Source organism: Apostichopus japonicus, chromosome 2 (genome assembly GCF_037975245.1).
Source record: "Apostichopus japonicus isolate 1M-3 chromosome 2, ASM3797524v1, whole genome shotgun sequence".
Taxonomy (NCBI): domain Eukaryota; kingdom Metazoa; phylum Echinodermata; class Holothuroidea; order Aspidochirotida; family Stichopodidae; genus Apostichopus; species Apostichopus japonicus.
The window spans coordinates 7,990,947-8,012,933 of record NC_092562.1 but is presented as its reverse complement, the minus strand read 5'-3'; the positions used below and the strand labels follow the sequence as shown (position 1 = coordinate 8,012,933).

The 21,987-nt window shown below is 36.5% G+C and overlaps 1 long non-coding RNA gene across 1 annotated transcript; it reads left to right on the top strand.

Annotated features, from left to right (window-relative positions):
• The first annotated feature begins 17,188 nt into the window (after positions 1-17,188).
• Positions 17,189-19,555, top strand: LOC139976725 (uncharacterized). Its single transcript, XR_011796240.1, has 2 exons — positions 17,189-17,436; positions 17,839-19,555. It is a non-coding gene; the product is annotated as an uncharacterized lncRNA (long non-coding RNA).
• Positions 19,556-21,987: the final 2,432 nt, after the last annotated feature.

Genomic DNA, 21,987 nt, shown 5'->3' with positions numbered 1-21,987 from the left:
GCACTGGGTTCTAATGTTCATGTCAATTGGAATCACTAATAACAGAAATAATCCACCAAAACGTAAGGCCGCATGAACTTTATTGCAGATTTCCTGAGTGACGAAATTGTAATTTTCACCCGAAATCACGCAACTAGATGGCTGCTATCCAGCCTGGCAAGTGCCATCTCCAGCGATCTGGCAGGTATTAAAATCTGAAATTTCTTGGTACGCTGCGCGCCAACCGATGGTGGCGCTCCGCTTAGATAGTACTTGCAGCCGGAATACTCGAATCGATTACGCCCCCCCCCCCTCACGTTTCAATAAGATTGACGCCCATGCACAAGGCCTGGGAAATGTCATTTCCGACTCTAGAAAGCCTTTTTAGCAAAAATACATTCGGCACGCTGCGCGCCAACCATGGTGGCGCTCCGCTTAGATAGTAACAAGACGCCCTCCCAGGAAATGGTCAAGACCCCCCCCCCCAGCGCCCCCACTGAAAAAAATCCTGGCTACGCCACTGTAGGGCATGATGCTTGCCCCACCCCCCCTCCCAGTGGGATTTTGGTAATATTAGGCTTACAAAACGATATACCTTCCGGTGGCTTCTCACCTGGACTCCACAGGAGCTTTGGAATACTTTACAATGAATCTGGCACCTCTTAAAAAGGATTTCTCTCTCACAATATGTATTTTGAGCTTTTAAACTCGCTACGAGAGAACACGGAATGCATGAAAACGTTTTGGATTCAGGGGGCATCTCCACCTAGACTTCTACTAGGACTCTGCTATACATTCTTAAAACAAGGCTATTGTAATTCCTCTTTCTGACATGTATTGCTGCCCTCTAGATTCGCCACAACTTAGGTTAACATGAACTAACATTTCTGCACCTTCTGCGGGCCCTTACACACATTTGAATTTCATCCCCCCCCCCCCAAAAAAAACACTGTTTGAAGTGTCCCCACATCCCCTCCTCAATTTGGAATTCATAGTGCCCTTGCTCCTGTTGTGCTATTTCGTGTTGACAAGTTAGGTGGGGTGAACCAACCGGCTGGTATAGGGGAAGAGAATTTATGTAGGTCTCAAAAGTACTTTCCAACCGAACATTAGTCTATGTATCCTTTGTTATAATGTACTGGTGTGTTACTTTATTTTGACAAGGTTTGTTGCATGGGTTAGATGGGGTGAAACCGTCTTTGGGACTTTTCAAAGGAGCCTGGACCCAACCTCTGGTGTGCAGATGACATTTTATTTGCAATGAGTCAGATGGTCATATATAGCAACTTTACGGGGTCAAACCTGCTAGGTGAGTTGAGTTGAAGTCTACCTCCTGTCCTATCGCATGAAGAGTCGGAACTGGCCATAAAGTGAAGTTTTCTGGTGTGCTGTTCTTGAAATTTAACGCGGAAAAAACATCCAAAATATGAGCATCTGAAATCCTATCTAACCGAACTTGCTCGTCGTCTTTACTATACAGATACAGGCGTACGTGTGCGCATATATCTAGTATTACTTATGCGCATATATCTATTCTTACGTGTGCGCATATAATTATTACGTGTGCGCATATAATTATTACGTGTGCGCATATATCTATTATAAAGACTAACATTATTTCTGCCAAATGTCGCCAGTATTCTGTCATTAAATATCCGATTATAAATTCCTTGCTGTTGAACTTTCTCCTGATGAGTCAGATCTGCAGATGGGATAAAACAACTTCAACAATTCCTAATAAATGCTAGAAGATGTAGCGAGGATACCAGCGATTGCCTAATTGATACGACAGCTGCAAAACTAGAGAACAAATACCCAGTGACTCTATTTCTGGGCAACCCTTGAAAAAAAGATATTTAGACGTAGTACACGCCCGCCACCATACTCCCCAGTATGTTAATGTTCAACACGGCTAGAAAAATCCTCGAAGGTAATCAACCTTTCAACGGCTATGCAAACACAAGTATCTTCGTAGAATAAAGAGGTACGCACTACTCCACGAATGCAGGTACTTCACTGTATCTTTAGGAAAGTGCTATTCTGTATTCAAAAATAGTAGTATTTAACTACAACAAGGCTACAAAGATAGGTTTTCATCCATCAGTTTATTGTTTGCCGTTGCAATTACAAATATCACAAAGAAGAAGAAGATATTACATAGGCTTTCATGCAGAGGAAATAATGACAAAATATATTTTTATATAAATATATTATTTTATATATATATTAGATATATTAATATTTATATATTAATATAAATATATATTTATATATATATATATATATTGTCATTTCTTGTATATATATATATATATATATATATATATATATATATATATATATATATATATATATATATATATATATATATATATATATACAAGAAATGACAAAATAAAGTGGAGTGTTAGCTCAGTGGTTAACGCCGGTGCCTTTCAATCATAAGGTCCCGAGTTCGAGTCACTCCAAGATTAATGTATGTCGTCCAGTTACAGAGTTGTTGACAATTGACGATTCATAGTCATGGACGTTTAATATGAATCTAAGAGACTGACTTCGGTCAACTTGCGGCTTTGATAGGCCAATGAGGCTTCTTCGCGAGTTCCTGCTTTCAGGAGGATCTAAACTACATACATACACACATACATACATATTCAAGTTATCTTTCAAATTCATTGTACAATAATTAAAGGAACGTATTAATACCTCCTACGTTATATGTGCCTTGCTTGGAGAAATGATTCTCTCTACTTTTAATATTTGTGTAAAAACTCTTTAACAGATAGTCACTGCTCAGCGAAGTTTTACGAAACAAAAATTGGTTAATGTTGAAGACAAGGAAGTTATAAAGATGCTTCTGCTTAAGACAATAACGAAATAAATGATCTTGTTTGGTGAAAAAACAGTCCTGCCAAAAATGTCACTTTCGATATCTAATAAGAGTATGTCCAAAAAAAAAGATGTTCTAATGTTTTCTACGAATCTCCCACAAAAAGAACAGAGAGCAGTACCATATTTATTGATACGATTAAGAAACTGATCAGTGCCCAATATTTTATGGACAAAACGAAATTGCAAATAATGAACGACCCAAGGAATAGCGTAAATGCGGTTCTTTAAACGTATTTTCAATATACTGGTGATTATTTCCACCCAATTTAAGAATCAAGATGTCATTCTCGTCTTAATCTCTTCACTTATTCCCCCTCCCTTTTTTCTTACTATACAAAGCAGGTACTTAATTGTTTATATGGCAAACATAACGACGAAAAGGTTAACGAACATTTTCTGATAACTTAGACCTTAAAAATTATCGCAGTTCGCGGACGAATATCGATCGAAAAAAAATGAAATAAACTAACTGTTCGGGTTAAAATAGGCTCCTTTACACTTATTAGATAGCATCCAAATATATTTTCCAGGCAGCCTGCATATCTATACATATCTGATTTAACTGATGTAGTTAGTGTGGTAGACGTGGTTCTAACAGTTGGATTGAATATAGTCAGCCGCGGTAACGCGTTTGTAAACATATTAAACAAGTGTAAGCAGTGCTTGTGTCGGTCGACATTGACTGCCTATAGACTATTTAGGGGTTACAAGAATTGGAGTGTTTCTGTATGTCAAATGTCTCAAACCGAGAAACCTTATATACATTTCCAATGATAACTATTACATTACAATATTAGCTATCATATTAACATTCATTTAACATCAACAAAAGCACATCAAGTTTACTCTTTTTCTCAGAAACATATTTATTTCCCAGATTACATTAGTTATACCTCAGAGAAACTGTGCAGTTATAAGCATGTACAGTATGTATGGTTTTGCCCAAAATTTGTGCACAAACGGCAATCGTGACATTGTAAGCTTAATATTCGATAACAGGAGCCGTCGTTTCCATGGAAACTCTCATCTTCTCGCCCGTCTTTCTTGCCGGCATGTATATATGTATACAATTGACTTGGCGGATGCGAAATGACGAAGAAGATGAAGATTTCTCGACATTACTCTTTTACAAATTAGATGACGTTTACTGGTCAGCCGCAATCACTTCACCTAAAGGCGAGCATGATACAGTGGAATCAAGTCAAATTACAGTGTCAAGATTAGTTTCGACCATAAACTGCTTCACTGGTTTTAGTGCTTCATATATAGCGATTGATAAAGGTACGAGGGTTTCTTGAGCGGTCTTATCCATTTACAATTGCACGTACCGCTGCTCAGTACAAGTAACAAGAATGTCGATGGCTTGAATTATAACAATATGCAATGACATGAAAACCCTTTATCTTTTGATTCATTATCGATCGTTCATGAAGTTATGATAGCGGATGATTGGGTGTTACGTATAGAAATATGTTTGTTGTTTATATAGGCTGTGTGGCTTCATTAAACCTAAAACATAAACAATAAGTTTTAATGGTTGTTGACTAATTTGGCGGCTTTTAGTAGAAGTTTGGTTGATCCACTGTTTGTAGTTTTTATTTTATTGCTTTATCTTCCATCATTGAATACTGAGGCTCCGATGACTCTGATAAAAACCATTTACGATGAAAAACAAATATTTGCTACAATTTAAGGAAAATCAGTTTCCTCACTCATAGCACTGTATATTTTCTGCAATTTATATTCATTCTGCTCTTTTGAAACAGATAAATTAATATAATCATCATTTAATTCTATACTTCAAGATGCGTCTAATGGATACTTTTAATCACAGGAAATATACATTGATTTCAGCACGGTATGGTAAAATGCATGTGCCTACTTATTTAAATCGATGTAATACGTAAGTCAATAGCAGAATGTGAATCGATACGCAACATATTATAGCTAGAATAATTTTAGACGGATCGTTAAGACTATAGATTCAGAGGGAGCTCACAATATAGGATTAATTTTGTTCCTTTTTTTCCACCTTATTTCTTTTTTATTTACTATAACTCTTAGCTATCCTCGGTTTAAATTGTAATTATTAAACCCATATGGTTGCAACTCGTACTATTGCTTTCTTTGTTTCTATTTCTGTCATCTGAGCTCCTTGAATCTCATACCAGTTTGTAGCTTATTCAGTCACTGGTTGCTTCACTCAAACAATGGATATTTTGAAACAAACCATATAGCCTGGAGGATTCTCCATTACAATTCCGTCAGCCGGTGTCTTCGTCTCTTTGGGGATTTCTGCATATGTAATGCTCACGTTAAAGCTTATCCGCCATTGTGCTTGCCGTGGTAATAGCCAATTAAGTCGCCATTCTCGTTCATTTCAAGGCAAATGGGGCGGGGTCTAATTCAGAGATCTTCGATTTGACAGCTACATTTTCCGAGTCAAGGCTTATACTGCATTAGCCGGCGAACACAAACGCACTCGCACACTAGTTACTGCTTATATTAAACACTCTGAACAACATCTTCTTTAGATGGATTTCTGTGGATATGTAGGCTTGTTTTCCCGTGGAGACGGTGCACAGAAGAGAATATGTAAGGTAAGCATACGTTTTCAGTGTACATTCAAGAAATTGTCTCTATTACCGCTAGTATATTAGTTATTTTGAAAAATAAGTAAACTCTCCTGGCATGCAACAGGTATAGATTGATTGATTGGGTTCTGTTTTTGAGTTTTGATCAATTTTCAGGGTGACTGACATAAACATATGTTTCCCTCCAACTGTGTTATATCATAGAAGATATACGTGTGGCTTATGTTACTAAAGCATACGTGTATTTCACACCCTGGAATTTTTCATCATTCTCTTCAACCTTTCATTTGCAGTATTTGTCAGACACATATACACATGACTATTGCAGAAACATTAGTTGGTCCTTGTGGTAAAATATCATCGATTTACCTTTATGTGGTTTCAGTGGTGAAATAGATCATAATGTATCTATAGTTGCAGATCAATCAGCATGAGCTATGGAAGACAAAGTCTCCTTTTACCTGGACGGTAGGACATAAGATGTCTCACTTTCATTTCTGTGTTTTTTTTATTTTGAGTCATTTACTAAAGTGACTATCGTCGTCTGAATGACTTGTCCAACAGAGGTATCTGAAAGAATGACCCAAATATACCGTGTCGTTTTCTTTTGGTGTCGGGAATAACGAATCTCATATAGCATTAGCATAAACTAATTCATCTCACTATAATTTGGTCATGCAGGCTAAGATTCTAATAATTCTTATAATAACTCTAATAATAATTCTAATAACAATAATAATACTTCAAATAATAATAACAATAATTCTAATGATCATTCTAATAATATTAATTCTCATAATAATGATAATAATAACAATAATAATAATAATATTTTTTTACGTTATTTGTATATTAATGTATAGTTGAAATAAACGGAGGAAAAAAATAATAATCATAGTAATAATTCTAATAAAAATTATAATAATAATAACAATAATAATAATGATGATAATGATATTATTAATAATTCTAATAATAATTCTAATAATAATAATAATACTAATAATGACAATTCTAATAATGAAAATAATAATGATAATAATAATGATAATGATAATGATAATAATAATGATAATAATAATAAAAATAATAATAATAACAATAATAATTCGGATAAGAGTTCTTAGTAATTCTTTTAATAATTCTAATAATAATTCTAATAATAATTTTAATAATAATTATAATATGAATTCCTATAATATTTATAACAACAATAATAATCATAATCATAAAAATAAAAATAATAATAATTCATATAATAATTCTAATAATTCCAATTCTAATACTAATGATAAGAATAAAGATAATACTAATAATAATAATAATAATAATAATAATAATTATAACAATAATACTAATAATAACAATAAATAATAATAATAATTCCTATAATAATAAAAATTCTTATAATAATTCTAATAATAATTCCTCACTGTGCATTGATATACATGTGTGCGGGTGTTATTGCACGTTAGTACGTGTTTGTATGCATGTGTTTCTATGTATGTTTATGTAGGTGTGTGTGGGTATTTGTATATGTATGTGTATGTACATATATGCGTGTGTATATGCGTGAGTTTGTATTCTCTGAAGGTATGTATTTTTGGATGTGTATATGTATTTATCGGTATAAGAAGAGAAGAGAAGAAAAAATACTCAATTCAGAACCAATTTTCGCATTATGTTAATAATTCCTTTGTATTATTCAGATGACATACCTATGCTGTTATCGGAACTCTAAATATAATCGGTGTACCTTATACATGTATAATAATCGTGAATAAATGAGATGAAAAATAATAATAATAATAACAATAATAACAATAATAATAATAATAATAATAACAATAATAATAATAACAATAACAATAATAATAATAATAATACTAATAATATTAATAATAATAATAATAATAATTCCAATAATATTTCGAACAATAATTCTAATAGTTCTTAAAATGAAAATGATACTTATAATAATAATAATGTTTCCTTTAACACAGATTCTATATTGAGAAGACGACTTGAGGAACAATGGCTAGAGAAGCAAAGCTCTCGATTACGGGTATTTTCGGGCTAATAATAGTAATGATAACAGTATTATTGCTTGAGAATACACGTATATCGGAGTAATAGTCAACGCTGAATTGGCATTTCAACAATGAGGAACTGAAGTTTCAACAACAAAGGAAATAGTTTTATGGACACAAAATAACACTGATGTAGCTACGAGACATGTCAGGTCTTTAGGGACCCAGGTACCTTCCACGCAATCGAAAACAATTAGCTATAATATAATTTGTGATTTTCTTTCCGAAATAATTAAACAAGAATTTTACGCAATTCAGCGCAAACACAGCTTTCAGCTTGAGGTGCGTTGTACATAGTTACGTGTTAGCATATATGCATTGTATGGTGTGACGATATGATTGGTTAGTACTGTGTGTAGTTTGTGAAATCAAAATAAGTTTGTTGATGCGTTGTATGGTAAAGTGAGTATCCAGTGAACGAGCAGATATTAGAGGCTCATAATTCCCCTGACCAGTCACAGTGATGAATATCTGGGCCTTTGGATCAATTTGTATATATACAATAATGCATTGAAAGTGCACAAAGAGACGCGAAGTGGGCATGATGAGAGTTCCCAATGGTTTTGGTGTGAATGATTGATAGGTAGGTATGTAAAGAGGCATTATTAGCCCACTAACTTGTAATTGAATTGAATTTGACTGATCGTCTAAACGCGACAAAGGCAGCTAAACTGGAAACTGAACATTTCGTATATGTTTTTTATATATTTTTGTATTTAGTTTTCTTTATACAATCATCATGAACGCTTATACAGAGAATACCCCAACTCCTAGCCACCCCCCCCCCCACCTCCCAGCCCAACAACATCAGTCGCAAACTCCATTGCAATTCCAATCACAGCTTAAGTTCTCTTCTGTTGGGAGCAATGCAAGTTAGAAAATTTTTGTTTCAAAACTTTCGAGGTAAAACTGAGAGTCGTTTCAAGTTTAATGTGAAAATATTGTTTACATCTACCATGTGTAGTCGTACACTTATCCACTTGGGTTTACTTCCAGAGGGTAATAGTTTTAGCCTAGATTGAAGTAGCAATATTCATATTTGAGAAGAACTGAACCATGCCTCACTCAGCTATGACGAATGACGAATACAAATTTAAATAAAATAGATATCATTCGCGTTCAGTGGTTTGGAACAAGTAAGTTTTAATCTTCATTAAAGCGACTAAACAAAAGACCACCCCCCCCCCCCGAAACGAGTCAGTATTGAACATTGGAGGATTATATTCTTATTTAAAATCAGTCCTTTTTTTCACTCCATGAAAATGCATTCTTCATTCCATGAAAAAAAAGCATATCTAACAGTGATATATCCTATACCTTTACTGATAACTAATCCTGTTTTAGCATGATGACTGGGCAATTATGCATGAAAATGCAGTACTTATGCCAAACCAATGTATACCAGACCCCCAAAAATGATTATTTTCACCGAAAAGTCACTCATGTCATGTTAAAAATGCCTTTTGTTTTAACATTCAGCGATAACATGCAGCATCCCTCCGTATCGTATGGGAAGCCTAATTACAGTTGCTGCTAGACCCAAATTCGAATTTCTCTCAAATCAACTGTATAAACAAAATTCCTAATTAATTATTTTGTGCCTTTACCAGATAGAATAGTGAGCCCCTGGCTGCTGGCTGACAAAAAAATGCACTGTCAACTTGTGCTTTCAGGGATCACATCAAATGAAATGAACAGGTCAAACGGGGCAACCACAATGGGTGATAATAACTTGGGAAACATAAACAAACTACAAACTAACATTACACAATGTAAAATCATACCAAACTGATCTCCCGCATCATAAATTGTTCACTTCTCTTTATACATGCTGTATGTGATGATTTAATTTTGGGGGAGGAGAACATATTCTTGCAAAATCTTGCCCAAATTTCACACACACCCAAAATGATTAGAACATGAACCATGAATTTTGAATGTAACTTTATTGAAATAACAAGGAGGGGGCAGAAATAACAAGGAGGGGGGCAGGGGGATTGGCCCGATTTCATATTGGTGATGGGTGTTGGCAAGCTTAGAACCAGAAATTGCTGTATTGGGCAAATCTTTAAGTCATGTGGAATTCAAAGGCCTGTGATAGGGCCAACTGCCTGTTGGCAGAGTCAAGCGTGAAAAAACATTTGAGCGGCAGTTCTCCAATATTTACATCAGACTTATCCAAAATGATGTGGTGTTCAAAAAAACAATATGCTTTGGTATTTACATGATCGAAATTTACAATTAAGGACTGCCTATGCAGTAACTGTATAGATATAGTAGAGCATGTCGAGAATTAAATGTCACCGAATTCTCACCAAAATGTTTCTAAGGGATGTGTACCAGTATTGTATGAAATGTACTGAGGGCCTAAAAAGATTGATGCACAGTGTCAGCCAAGTATAACTTTAACACCTTTGAGTTCCAAATAACTTCCTTCAAGAACCTTGAAATATTCAGCCGACAGCTTGCCCAAGCTTTCCCAAACAATTTGGGATTTGGGGGTTGAGGAGTCCAGATCTTGCCAGCCTTATATGCCAATGCTTTCCTTGATTGAGAAGAAGAGGGCATTTTGAATTGGGTGGAACGTATATTTTAGTATGTAATTGATTGACTCAAAGTATCCTCCAAAACTATAGTTGCATGGGGCCTTACTCAAACCAATTCATCCGCCACCCCCCCCCCCCCCATGATCCCCAGCTCCTTCCCTCTTCACTTTATAGAGATGCTTTGTGGTTTCAATGACCATCCTTTTATGAATCTGACATACACTTAATTCAGTTAGTACAATGTTAACCTGATCTCGGCAATACCATGTGATATCCTATATTCATTACATTACAATGGACAACAGGTGGATAGGCTTAGGCTTTCTGCCAGTGAGTCAGTATAGGCCTACGTTCACGAGCGTTCGCGAGTTGTACAACGGCGCTGTTCTCTGTTACAATTTAGAGTTCCTTTATATAATAAAATACATGAACTCTATTGTGACAAATGAATAATTCATTTCTCAACGTGGATATTTCAGCCTGTTGGGACAATTTCCTTATGTCGATACCTCTCTAAACTGTCCTCCCATATACGTTGCTTCAAAGCCGGATATTGCACCCAATTGGCCAATTTTCCTATACTGTAGTGTTATGTCCCGCTTTCAGAGCACTCGTATTGTTAGTACGAGCAGTATGAATATCATGTTTCTATCAGATCAAGGTTAAGTACTGTTTGTATTGGCAATACCAGTGCTTTGAGAGCATGATATTGGAGTACAGTTTAGCGAAGTATGAGCATTAGGAAATTGTCCCAACTGGCTGGATATTTCTGTAAGATTTCCCCTCGCTTTACCGTATGAAAAATAAAATCACATGCGGTCGAGTGTGACGAAAATCTGCGACGGTGACAAGCAGTGAACGTGAAATATGCAAATCTCTAACTCACATATTAATGATGTAGATTGGGAAATAATATGTTTAGTCCTAAGATTGTCATCTTCGATGGTAAAGTTGTATAATTTTCGTTTTCGTATACAGCAGTGTACATGTTCTCAGGCAGCACCATTATCACCCCGACAACCACGACAACATCATTCTAATTTCTACCTGACAGTTTGGTTGGATCCTTGCCCTGATGATACTTTTTCCCGAAAGCGACACGTTTCTCCTAAAAAACGGAACATTTACCCGATGAAGGCGAAAGTAGTCCCTCAAGTTGTCTCACAATTTTTATTACGGAAAGGGAGATTACTCAGTAAATCAATCAGTAAAGAGAGCCAGAAATAGGTGAAATATTGAAGTCCAAACCTGAATAATTAGCTATCGATTAATGACTCGGTTCACAAAACGTCTTTGGGTGATAGAGTGATTTCTTCAGTTGAAAGTGACATATTTGTGTCTAAATGGTCAGTGTCATATTCAAAGGTGACCATGCTCCAGTTCCATCATTATTTACAGGAAACTTCCAGTCTAGCAATTAGATTTAGCCCTCTCATGGAGGCGACACACCCCTCCCCCCCCCCCCCATTTCTCTTCTTTTTTTTTGTAACCACACTCAAAAGTAAAAATATACATCAGCGCAACCTTGTGTTTGGACCCAATGTATCATCTAAACATGCCTCAGAATAAAATGTTCAATTGTTGTCTTAACACTAATTTGTATTCTGAAATTTACGACTAAACACCAACGTATCACCTTTTTGTGTCAAATATCGACCACTTTGTTATCAAATTTCAACTCTTAACTCAAAATTCTACATTTTTTTTTTGTTCTTTTTTTCTCGATAATCTTAAGGTATAAAAGGAAAACTAGTATAGTAGCAAGTCAAAATCTCATTTCCAACTCTGTATTATCTGAAAATGTTGACTATTCTTTATCGCAAAATTTCCACTTTTCTTGCGAAATTACGACCTGTAAACCTTTTTCCCATTCCACAGGGGGTCTAAACATTTGATAACTGCATGGGCCTCCCCCTGGATATTGTGTGAACGTTCCTTTTTTTTAATTGCTATTCCCCCCACGCCCACTCCCACACACATACACATACAATCTATCTTAAACCACCAAAACTGTACATGCCTAGTTCAGTATGTACAGCGATACCACATCACGAAATGCTACTTGATCCTTGTTAAATCAAACTGTCCATAATCAAATAGTCTGTTATTTTATTCCAATATTTTTTGTCATCTGCTTGCAAGACTTTCGGTGTTACAAAATCGGTCTTCTTGTCAACATTACAGCCTTTTCTGTAATAGACAAGGACAATGTACTCCAAAGTTACGAGAGTTAATGTTAATGTCGGGTTATGCATTCAAAAGCGGCCATCGATTTTTTTCTCAGCAGACTTCTTGTAGAGAAATCTGAACGACAATAATTAAGACAATGTTGAAGTTGTTGTACCCATGGCTTTTTTCTAAATCTATAGCTTATGAAATCTATGTTAAAGAACGTAAAACTACAAATCGGAGAACAGTTGAAGCAGAGCAGTGTACCTGGTGACGTCTTGGTTAGATTGTTCTTTCATTAAAAATATGATAGCTTTACATTACAACTTGCTATTCCCGAGAGTGTATCAGAAAATATTATATCAATGTACCATGACCCTTTAATTTGTAATCATCTAGATACGGTCCGTACCAATGTAACCATCTGATGTCATTTTAATATGCTAAATGTGGTTGATACAATAAGTAAGTATGAAACAGTGTGCTTAAGATGATAACATGTTTGAGTATAAGTCATAGTTTAATACTCTATCATGGTTCACGATGCTTCTACCTTTGATTGTTAATTAGTCTTGATATAAAGACAATGCAAATGTAACCCGCGTGTTTCGAGAACAGTATTGCTGCATGCAGTGCAATAACGAGGTTTCTTATATCTGCTCTACTTAGATTAGCTGATAATGCGAAGCACCTAATCAGAAGATCATTTGAACCACTGAACTGTGAATCTTACAGATTCGGAATCCTCCCTGACAGGGGAATTGGTTCACAGTTGTAAGACGGAGCTATTTCTATTGATCCGTTACTAATATCATACGTCAGCTGTACATGTTTATATTTATGGAAAATTATAATTACGGCAAATTACTATATCCATGGGACGGTCAACAGACAGGCCTAATGGCAGTTCGAAAGTTGAAAGGTTACACAACCGGAACTGAGGTCATTGGCATGAGCACCAAACTAGGACGAAAGGTAGTGTGTTATAAAATATATTCTGCTGACGGACTGTATTCCTATGACACCTGTATTTTCTCTAACGTGCATCAGCAATTGAATTTGAAGCTTGAGTGTAGCTTGACTGTCAGACTGTTGAGAACTAGCTTTTCCGACCAATCATGAGCGACTATTTACACACAATTGCAAACCTGTTTTGGAAAAAAATCGCTCGGCGGGTATGGGATAGGGCAGGCAATTACAGCTAAAATCAAAAATAATTGCAGAGGTAAAAGATTACGAACTTACAGGAGTTCAAACTTCATTGTTGCCGTATTTCCTCAAAACACACACTGTAAAAACACCTGGGTCATTTTGTGTGACCCATCTGCTGAGTCAGCCATACTTTACCCAGAAATGGGTCGTATTGGTTGAGTTATTACGCAAGATTGTTTGAAATTGTGAAATAGCTCGATGAAAGTTTGACTTTTTGCACTGGGTCACTCTCAAAGACTTTTCTCATTGGATAAGTTATGTCATGTGACCACTATCAGCGTTTTTGCATGACGCCTTTCGTAGACGACAGCTGAACACCGTCACACAAATCTACAAACCATACGTAAATTCAGGACCAAGAAGGCAGTCTAAGTTGAATCAAAAACTTTGATGGGCTCTGAAAATGGACACGTTTGTTAGTTCCACCCTTGATGACTGGGGTTTGCCAATGTAAATACCAATATTCAAAGGTAAATATACGCCAAAGTATGCTGACTAGTTCAGGCCACAGGTGCTCGCAACGTTTATTGGTTAAATACTATATTATAGTATGCCATTGTAGATATGATGATAGGCTAGGCCTAAGTAACATGTTATTAGTGCTGCGAGCGCCGTGGTTCAGACAAGGCCATAATTACCCTGATACAGTGATACTGATAGTGATACATAGATAGCTGTAATGTTAGACCTAACGTTTGGTCTTTGATAAAGCATAGGCCTAACCTCACTACGTAAGTTTAACTAAATACAACGTTAGAGGCTAAGACTAGTATAATGTTACTTGTTAATAGCTATCTTGCTGAACAGAGAGTTAACAGTGTGCTATTAAATGTAGTAAAACAGTAGCATAATCAGACTTTTTAGTGGGGGTGGGGTGGGGGAGAGCTGAAGGGTAGCAAGGAGTCTGTGCAATGGGAGGGGGACAAGATATGGGGAAGGGGTGTAAGGGGAGGGATAAAATTCTTGTATTTAAGGGGTGGACAAGATGTAAAATGGTTCATCATTTCTATCTTACTAATTTACTTGTATGTCAATTTGGGGCGGATGGGGGTGACCAATTGGGGGCTTTTCCCCTACTGGTTATGCCACTGCAGTAAAATATGATATGGGCAATTCCACGGTTACTCACGTTACATTTTTGAAGACTTTCGCTCACAAATGGTTTGATAGCTCCACCAATCATTAATTTGAATGACTGTTCTCTATGCATTGATAGGATAACTAATTTACCTCAACATTGGCGAAAACACAATTTGATTATCTTGTTTCTTGTAGGAGATAGGTACATGAAAGTGTCGGTTACTCACGTTACATTTGAAAATCACCCCGACGCCAAAAATTAACTTCACTCAAAAAGTGTCCTCATACTGGATATATTTAAAGAAAATGGATACATGTTTCTTGGACCTTAGGTGATGATAAAAATACTGAACACAATTAAAATCATATCTGGTTTCCTGTCTCGGTGAAAATGAGGCATTCACCGGTTACTCACGTTACGGTTACTCACGTTACAGTTTGTCCACCTATACAATACATAGGGAATCAGAGTCCATGATGAACTTGCTGCTGGATAATGACTAGGAAACACCCATATATCAGTGGAATTGACATTTTGAACATCTTCTCCAGTGTAATTCAATAATATCACAATCTAAATGAGATATACCATGTCTTTTTAAGATAATGCATGAATCATATCTTCACAAATCGGCAACAAATTCTAAACATTGTAACTAAGTTTTATTTGAGGACTAGCAGTGTGTCAAACTTGAATTTACCCAGAATATAATACTAAGGGAACTAAATCTCTCTGGGAAAGTAACAGGCCAACTGAAAAAAAACCATGAACCAATAGGAAATTGTTAACATATCAATTGAACATTGAGTAACGTTTGGAAGCGGCTTTGGAAGAGAGCTGATTCGTTCAGTCTTCAAAAGGCGACAGAAAATTTGAAGTGCCCACGGTTATTGGCAAAGGTTGGTGCATCAAGTTTGGTGATGAGTTTCTCCCTGAGATAGACTATCTTGTGCCTTGGGTTTAGCCATTTTTAATTGGGCCCAGCTGGCTGCATCACTGACACTTGTACGTCGTTCTGGTCCCCCTTTGGTTCTATTACAAGGGGGGGGGGGTACAATACCACTTCGTATTCAACGGCATACCAGTCTATACCGAGTTCTATACCAGCATTGCCACTCCCTGAGCAGGTTGCATTTTTCTGTGGCCTCCCCCATCTCCCGAGGGGGGTATTCCTTTCAGCAGAGCTGTTGCCATCATCTGTAATGGTGAAGGAGAAGACATCCTTGTTCTGTACCTGCAAGTGATGTTTACTGGCCATTCCAACGATTTGCTTGGCATTCTCAAATACAGATTTCAGACCGAGTTCGCTATTTCTCGCCTCAATTTCAGCTTGCGGCATCAGTATGGGTGTCCACCTTGGGCATCCCAGTGGTTGATGTTACGTTGCTTTTTTGCATTGGTAATGCCTTCCGAGATTTGACTTAGCTCCATGCACGACGCTTCACTGCTCCACCAATCCCATCCACAGCATCTTGAGATTGTGTTTTTCTTGAAGGCGGATAATAGCAGCAGCGAGGAATCTGTTCTTAAATTGTGAAGCTGGACCATCCGACCAGACAGATACAGACTTCAAGGCTTGGGGTAGGCCATCAAGAACTTTGTCCACATATGCCATAACTGTATCCTTGGAGTGGACCAGGCTGTCTGATGCCACAACACTGGAATGGAGTGAACCGGAGTGCCACACTGCTACTGTGAACAGGCTCACCTGTCTTTGGTTCCAGTGGGCACTCTGGATTTCATCTTGAGATACACATGTGTAGTTCTCAGAGAAGTCTATTTGGATCAGGGCCTTGGTAGAATTGAAGGAATTGGATCCAGCCCTTTGCGCTCCAGGTTGAAATATGCAGGAGGAGGCAACTTGTCATCTAGTGGCCACCCTCCGAGCTTCTTGCTGAATCTTCTTCATGGGTGATGGGAGAGTACTCTCCAGGTGTTGTACTAACCCTAGCCCTAACCCCCACTGCCCTCTCTTATTGAGCAATTATTTACAAGACAATAATAGGCATTTCCTGCATTGTCTCAGTGTGTTAGCTTGGTTACTCACGTTACACATTGGTTACTCACGTTACACGGTTACTCACGTTACAGATTTCAGTGATCTATCACTCACACATGATGGGTCTCTCCTCATTAGTGATCTTGTTTCCACACTTGGGACTATGAGTACTAACGAAATTATGGTTATCAGATTTCCACTTGTTACAGAAATGTCACATAGAGAAAAAGTTGTTTTTTTGGTTACTCACGTTACATCAGTGATTAAAGCCTGAAAAATGTCTGTTCTGAAGTTGTCATGAAGAAATTTTGAAATGTTTTTCTGTCATAACACAGTCAACAAGAGTATCTATAGTAAGACATAATAAAACTACTAAATACTATCTGATTAGTATCATATAGGATGGAATGGAATGTATGATGAATTTTCAGGATTATTTTGAGCTCTCATCCTCCTTGATTAATTGAGCCATGTATTCAAAATTTGAGTATTGGAGAAAAATTGCTTACCTATTCCACAAACTTAGATATGTATACTACAACATTAGACTGATAGCAGGTTGAAAACTGACACTTCTTATTTTTAGGCCATGTCCCCTCCATCATGGAATTGCCCATATACTCCAACAAACAGTCTTTGCCAAGACTATAGTCGGTGTAATTGAACAATTGAAGTTAACTATATATGTCCTATTTTTATCTGTGGACTATAGGTAGCAGGGTACACAAAAGCCCATTGGAAACATCCTGCTACAGACTATCTTGAGGAAAGATTGCCCGAAAACGATCCCATGCCTTTAAGAAACAAGAAGCAACACCGAAAGAAGTAAAGAAGCCTACACCTGTAAAGTGCAACATAAAAACAGATCCAAAAGGTACTAATACCATTATCTTGAACAGTCTACATACAATATACTCAGTAAGGGATAAGGGTCAATTTTTTTTAACTGTGTAGGCTAAGTAACTGATATTCCTACATCCTCAGTCATTCCTACTGGTATGTAATTAAATCGCATAAAATGTCATGATGATTTTTCACTTATAACAGTCAGGTGCCAAGTTAAGTTGCTTGAACCTTAAACTTAGTATGTAGGTAGCCCTTTGTGAGTAGATGATCCCTCTATTTTTTCATGGAGGTCCAAGGTCATTTGAGGTCAACAGAATCTTAAATCTGCTATGGTAATGATTCAAGTGAAAAGATTTGCTAATTATTTAAATTAGTGACAACAGAATTAAGTGTGCATTGAAAGCAGCAATTTATTTTCTTTCTTCCAAAGGTTGGGACCAATCTTTCTCAATTCATGGAAGATGAGTTTAAGCAAGATAGAACTCGAAAGCAGCCATTCGTCCTTGCATTTGGTGATAGAAGGTATCCGACTCAGTCATTTGTGATCATCGAAGGGGTTGCTCTGCCAGCAACAGATTTGATTGCAGCTTTTGAAATTTGTTTCAAATCATTGTACTTGTTTGACATATCCTACCCCTGCCAGTGTCAAACAACCTGGGAATTTATACACAAATTCCTCTTTAAGCTTAGTGAAGGGAAGGGAAAGGTTTCGACATCCCCTTCAGTAAGAAGCCTACGTGCTTTTTTAAGTAGTCAGTAAGAGAAAGGAAGGTATGTAAACAACTTTGTCAAAAGTAGTGTTTAATATGATTTATTTGTTTTTTTTTTTATACATTGTAACCTTTTATCGTATAATTTTCTCAAAACACATATAAGGGATATGAACATATCTCCTGTAAACCTTGGGCAGTGCAACATTAGGTTAACACTTAGTTCATGGTCATTAACATGATGGGATGATTACATGAGGTTTTTAATTTACATAATGTGACAAAGTTGTTTTCTATTTATGTCTGCATGTTATATTACCTTGAACAAGGTTTCATTTGGTATTTGTTATTGTTAAGTTTAGAGGGACTAAAGAAGCAGAACTGCCTCACAAACAGTGGTGCAAAACTAGTGTTCCAACCATACATCATACATGCACAACTAGCCAAAAGCATGACTGATGTACATTTTTTGCCTGAGCAACTGAAAATTTTATACATATTGTAACATATTGGTGGTGCAAAAATATTTATTCACAGTGTTTCCATTTATTGATGACTTTTGAGTGATTATAACTCTTGTACTGTATGTTATAAACAGCTTTTCCTCATTCAAATCTAATGCTGTTTTGGTACAAGAACTACTGAGGAAATTATCACCTTTGGGATATGCTTGCAAGATTTTATTAATTGGCAGCTGGCCATAGGGTTTGTCTTGCCCCACCAACCCACTGCAAAATATGTTTGATATTGTCTTTGACTTTTGACATTGACAAAGCCCCCACCAAACATTGAGCTTTCCAAAATATTTGATTTCTTACAGCCACCATTGATGTACTACATGTCTTCTTTGTATACCTAACATTTTATCCAATTGATAACTATGGAATGTTGTTTATTTATATTCTTTAAAAACAATTAGAAATGCTAGCTAATAATCAAATTACTACAGTGACTAAGGATACAAGTAGAGAGTGAGTGCATGCTCCAGTCTTGATTAACTTAATATTACAAACACTGCAGCAAACCTAGCTGTGAGATCAACAATTAAAGTCTTTCAAGTAGTACAGAACATATTCCTCAGTGAACTAAAATTTGTGCACATGAATAAATGATCAGTTGTTTTAGTTAAGTATGTCAGGATTTTAATGAACATTGCTTAGTTTCCAATGATTCTCAGTTGGTACATTAGGCTTAGCCTATGTTCTTGTGTTCATTGTTTGTTTAGTTTTATGGGTATCACATTACTCTGATTTTTACTGTTACTATGATGTTCTAGTTGGAATAAAACAAAATGAATATCGATAATTATATGTGAAATAGAAGAAGTTGCATGCTTTATTGTAACACCACTTTGTGATTTGAATAAATTAATTTATCTTTAGGAATCGAAGTCTTATGTCATTTCTTTTATAGCCTTCCTGCAACTGCAAATGTAAATTCAGCTTTGACCCATTTACGTGGTCAATTTTTTTGACCCAATCTGCTGGGCTGGTGGAGATTGCACTAACCACTGGGTCAAAAGCTGGGTCAAAGTAGCATATGGGTCAAAGTAGCGTATGGGTCAAAATAACCCAGTTTTAGGTCAGATGTCAAATGACACAGATCCTTGGTCAAATTGACCCAAACCTGGGCTGGTGGAGATTCCACTAAGTTGCTGGGTCAAATTTGGGTCAAAAAATGACCCAACTGTTTTTACAGTGCAGAGGGTAAGATTTAGATTTTCTCTCTTGGCAAAACGCCCCAAGTCCTAACCCTGTTGTGGTCGCCATGCATGAAGCAAACATTCATTTGTATAGACAAATGGCAATTCCAGTGATAAAGGTTCGTTGTTACTAATTATGACATTTTTCCACAATGGAAAGAAAGTGGTTCAGATATGTAAAAAGGCTTCAGGCTCTACATCCCCATAAAAAAATGGCACGGTTTCTTTTCCTAACAATAGCAGTGCTTTTTGAAAAGGGCAGGAATACATGTATTCTATCAACAATGTCAGCCACCACCTCCCTCTTGCACAAACACATTGTCTGATGTATTTATCATCAATTTACAACCAATACGTCCAGTTTGTTTGGACACAAAAGACCTGAAAACATCAAAGAAACAATCAAAAGCCCCCCCCCCCAAAAAAAAGGAAAGAATAAAACATATAGGGCATAGCAATATGCTAGATATTTTCGTCTCATCATGTTTCTCAGCAGTACAAACTGTCGCATGTATCCCCATATTCAGTACATACTGAACAATTTATACTTGATTTACACTTTCACATTTAGTGATTCACATTTAGTCTCCCTGTACCTATTTTACAAGGCCTGTTGGTCCTACTGTCTTCCTGGACAATATGTGCTATGTTTAACGGGGGAGGGGGGGACTTTATTTGACGGCCGTTTATTTTGTTATAATATGTGTCCCCCCTGACACAATGTCCGCTAACAGATATGTTAGTGGTAAAAAAATAATCAGGAATGGACTCTGGCAGCATCCGTATTTTTAACAAATTGTCGCATTTCGGCTTTGGTATATTTAGCAGTATGTCGATCGATCTTGCCGTGCGACAGCTAAAAATTAAAAAAAGGTCCCAGAAAACGTGAGCCAAAATGCCGATTTTCTGACAGATGAGAGCTATCCATGTGGTTTCACGAGAAAAAAAACCAGAAAGGGATCTTACAGAGGCAAAGTCAGTCTTTCAGGCTGGCTGAAAATGGAACTCTTATAAAACCAATGATGGAAGAAAAGTTTTGCCACTAGGGCTTATCAAATCGAGGCAGCTTATAGAGGGGCATCGGGGGTAATGTCAGTAACTAATATTATAGGATACACACTATGCATGTGGTTAGCCAAGGCCGTTGAGTAGGAAAGATGATTTTAGTCAAAATAGTACTTAGGCCTATGTAAGTTTACACGTAGGAAACGCTTATGCTATCTTTGCACAGTGATGGTCGCATTTACGATATATTGAATTTTCTTTTAATTTTTTCGTCAACCTTAACACAACCTTAATGGCCTAGTGACATTTCTGGATACGAAACAGCAGCGCAGTAGCTCTAGCCTATAGGCTATAGTAAAGGGTTAACAAGCTTAGAAATCAAATGGGTTTTTATATCGTTTACGTTTTATTCTGCGTGGCTTAATTATGCAATTCTGTCCTGGCCTATAATTAAATTGATATCATATTTTAGTAATTCACCCAGAGATCTCTGAATTGTGTAATAAAACATGATGTCAAATGGCGAACATGTAATATTAAAAAATAGGCCTGATTGGTGCACAAATCATGATATTCTTTTACCACGTTTGGTTAGTTGTAAAACTCGTTCACAAAAACTCAAGCAATTGCTTATGGTGCATTATAATCAGTTGTATGCTTGAGCAAAGTTGTTAGTGCATGAAGAAAGTGGTTAAGGCCTAGTTTCTTTCGTTTTGTTTACCGAATTGTCATAACACATTTGTGAAAAATATCATAAATTTCCACCTGTAGGCTCTGCCTAACATAGAAGTTAACAAGCATTACAAAATCATTTCACTAAAGCTTACAGAGATAGCCTTGGCTGCATGCATGCGACAATATTAAAATGCAATTAATGGACTATAGCCTAGCCTACTGCTATAGGAAAGTAGTAATACTGTATGTAACAAATTCAGATTCATTGTGGTTGGTGAGATACTGAAGGTTATTCTCTACTGACATGCCAACCTCACTGCGGAAGAAAACTCTATCAACAAATCTAGACCAAAATAGTGGTCATGCAGTATGTACAATAATGGGAAAATTCCATTTTCAAACACTGATATAGATTGTAATTAAATTTCGTGGCACCTCAGCTAAAACTACCAATTTTGCAGCCCATTTTTATTCTTCATCATGATAT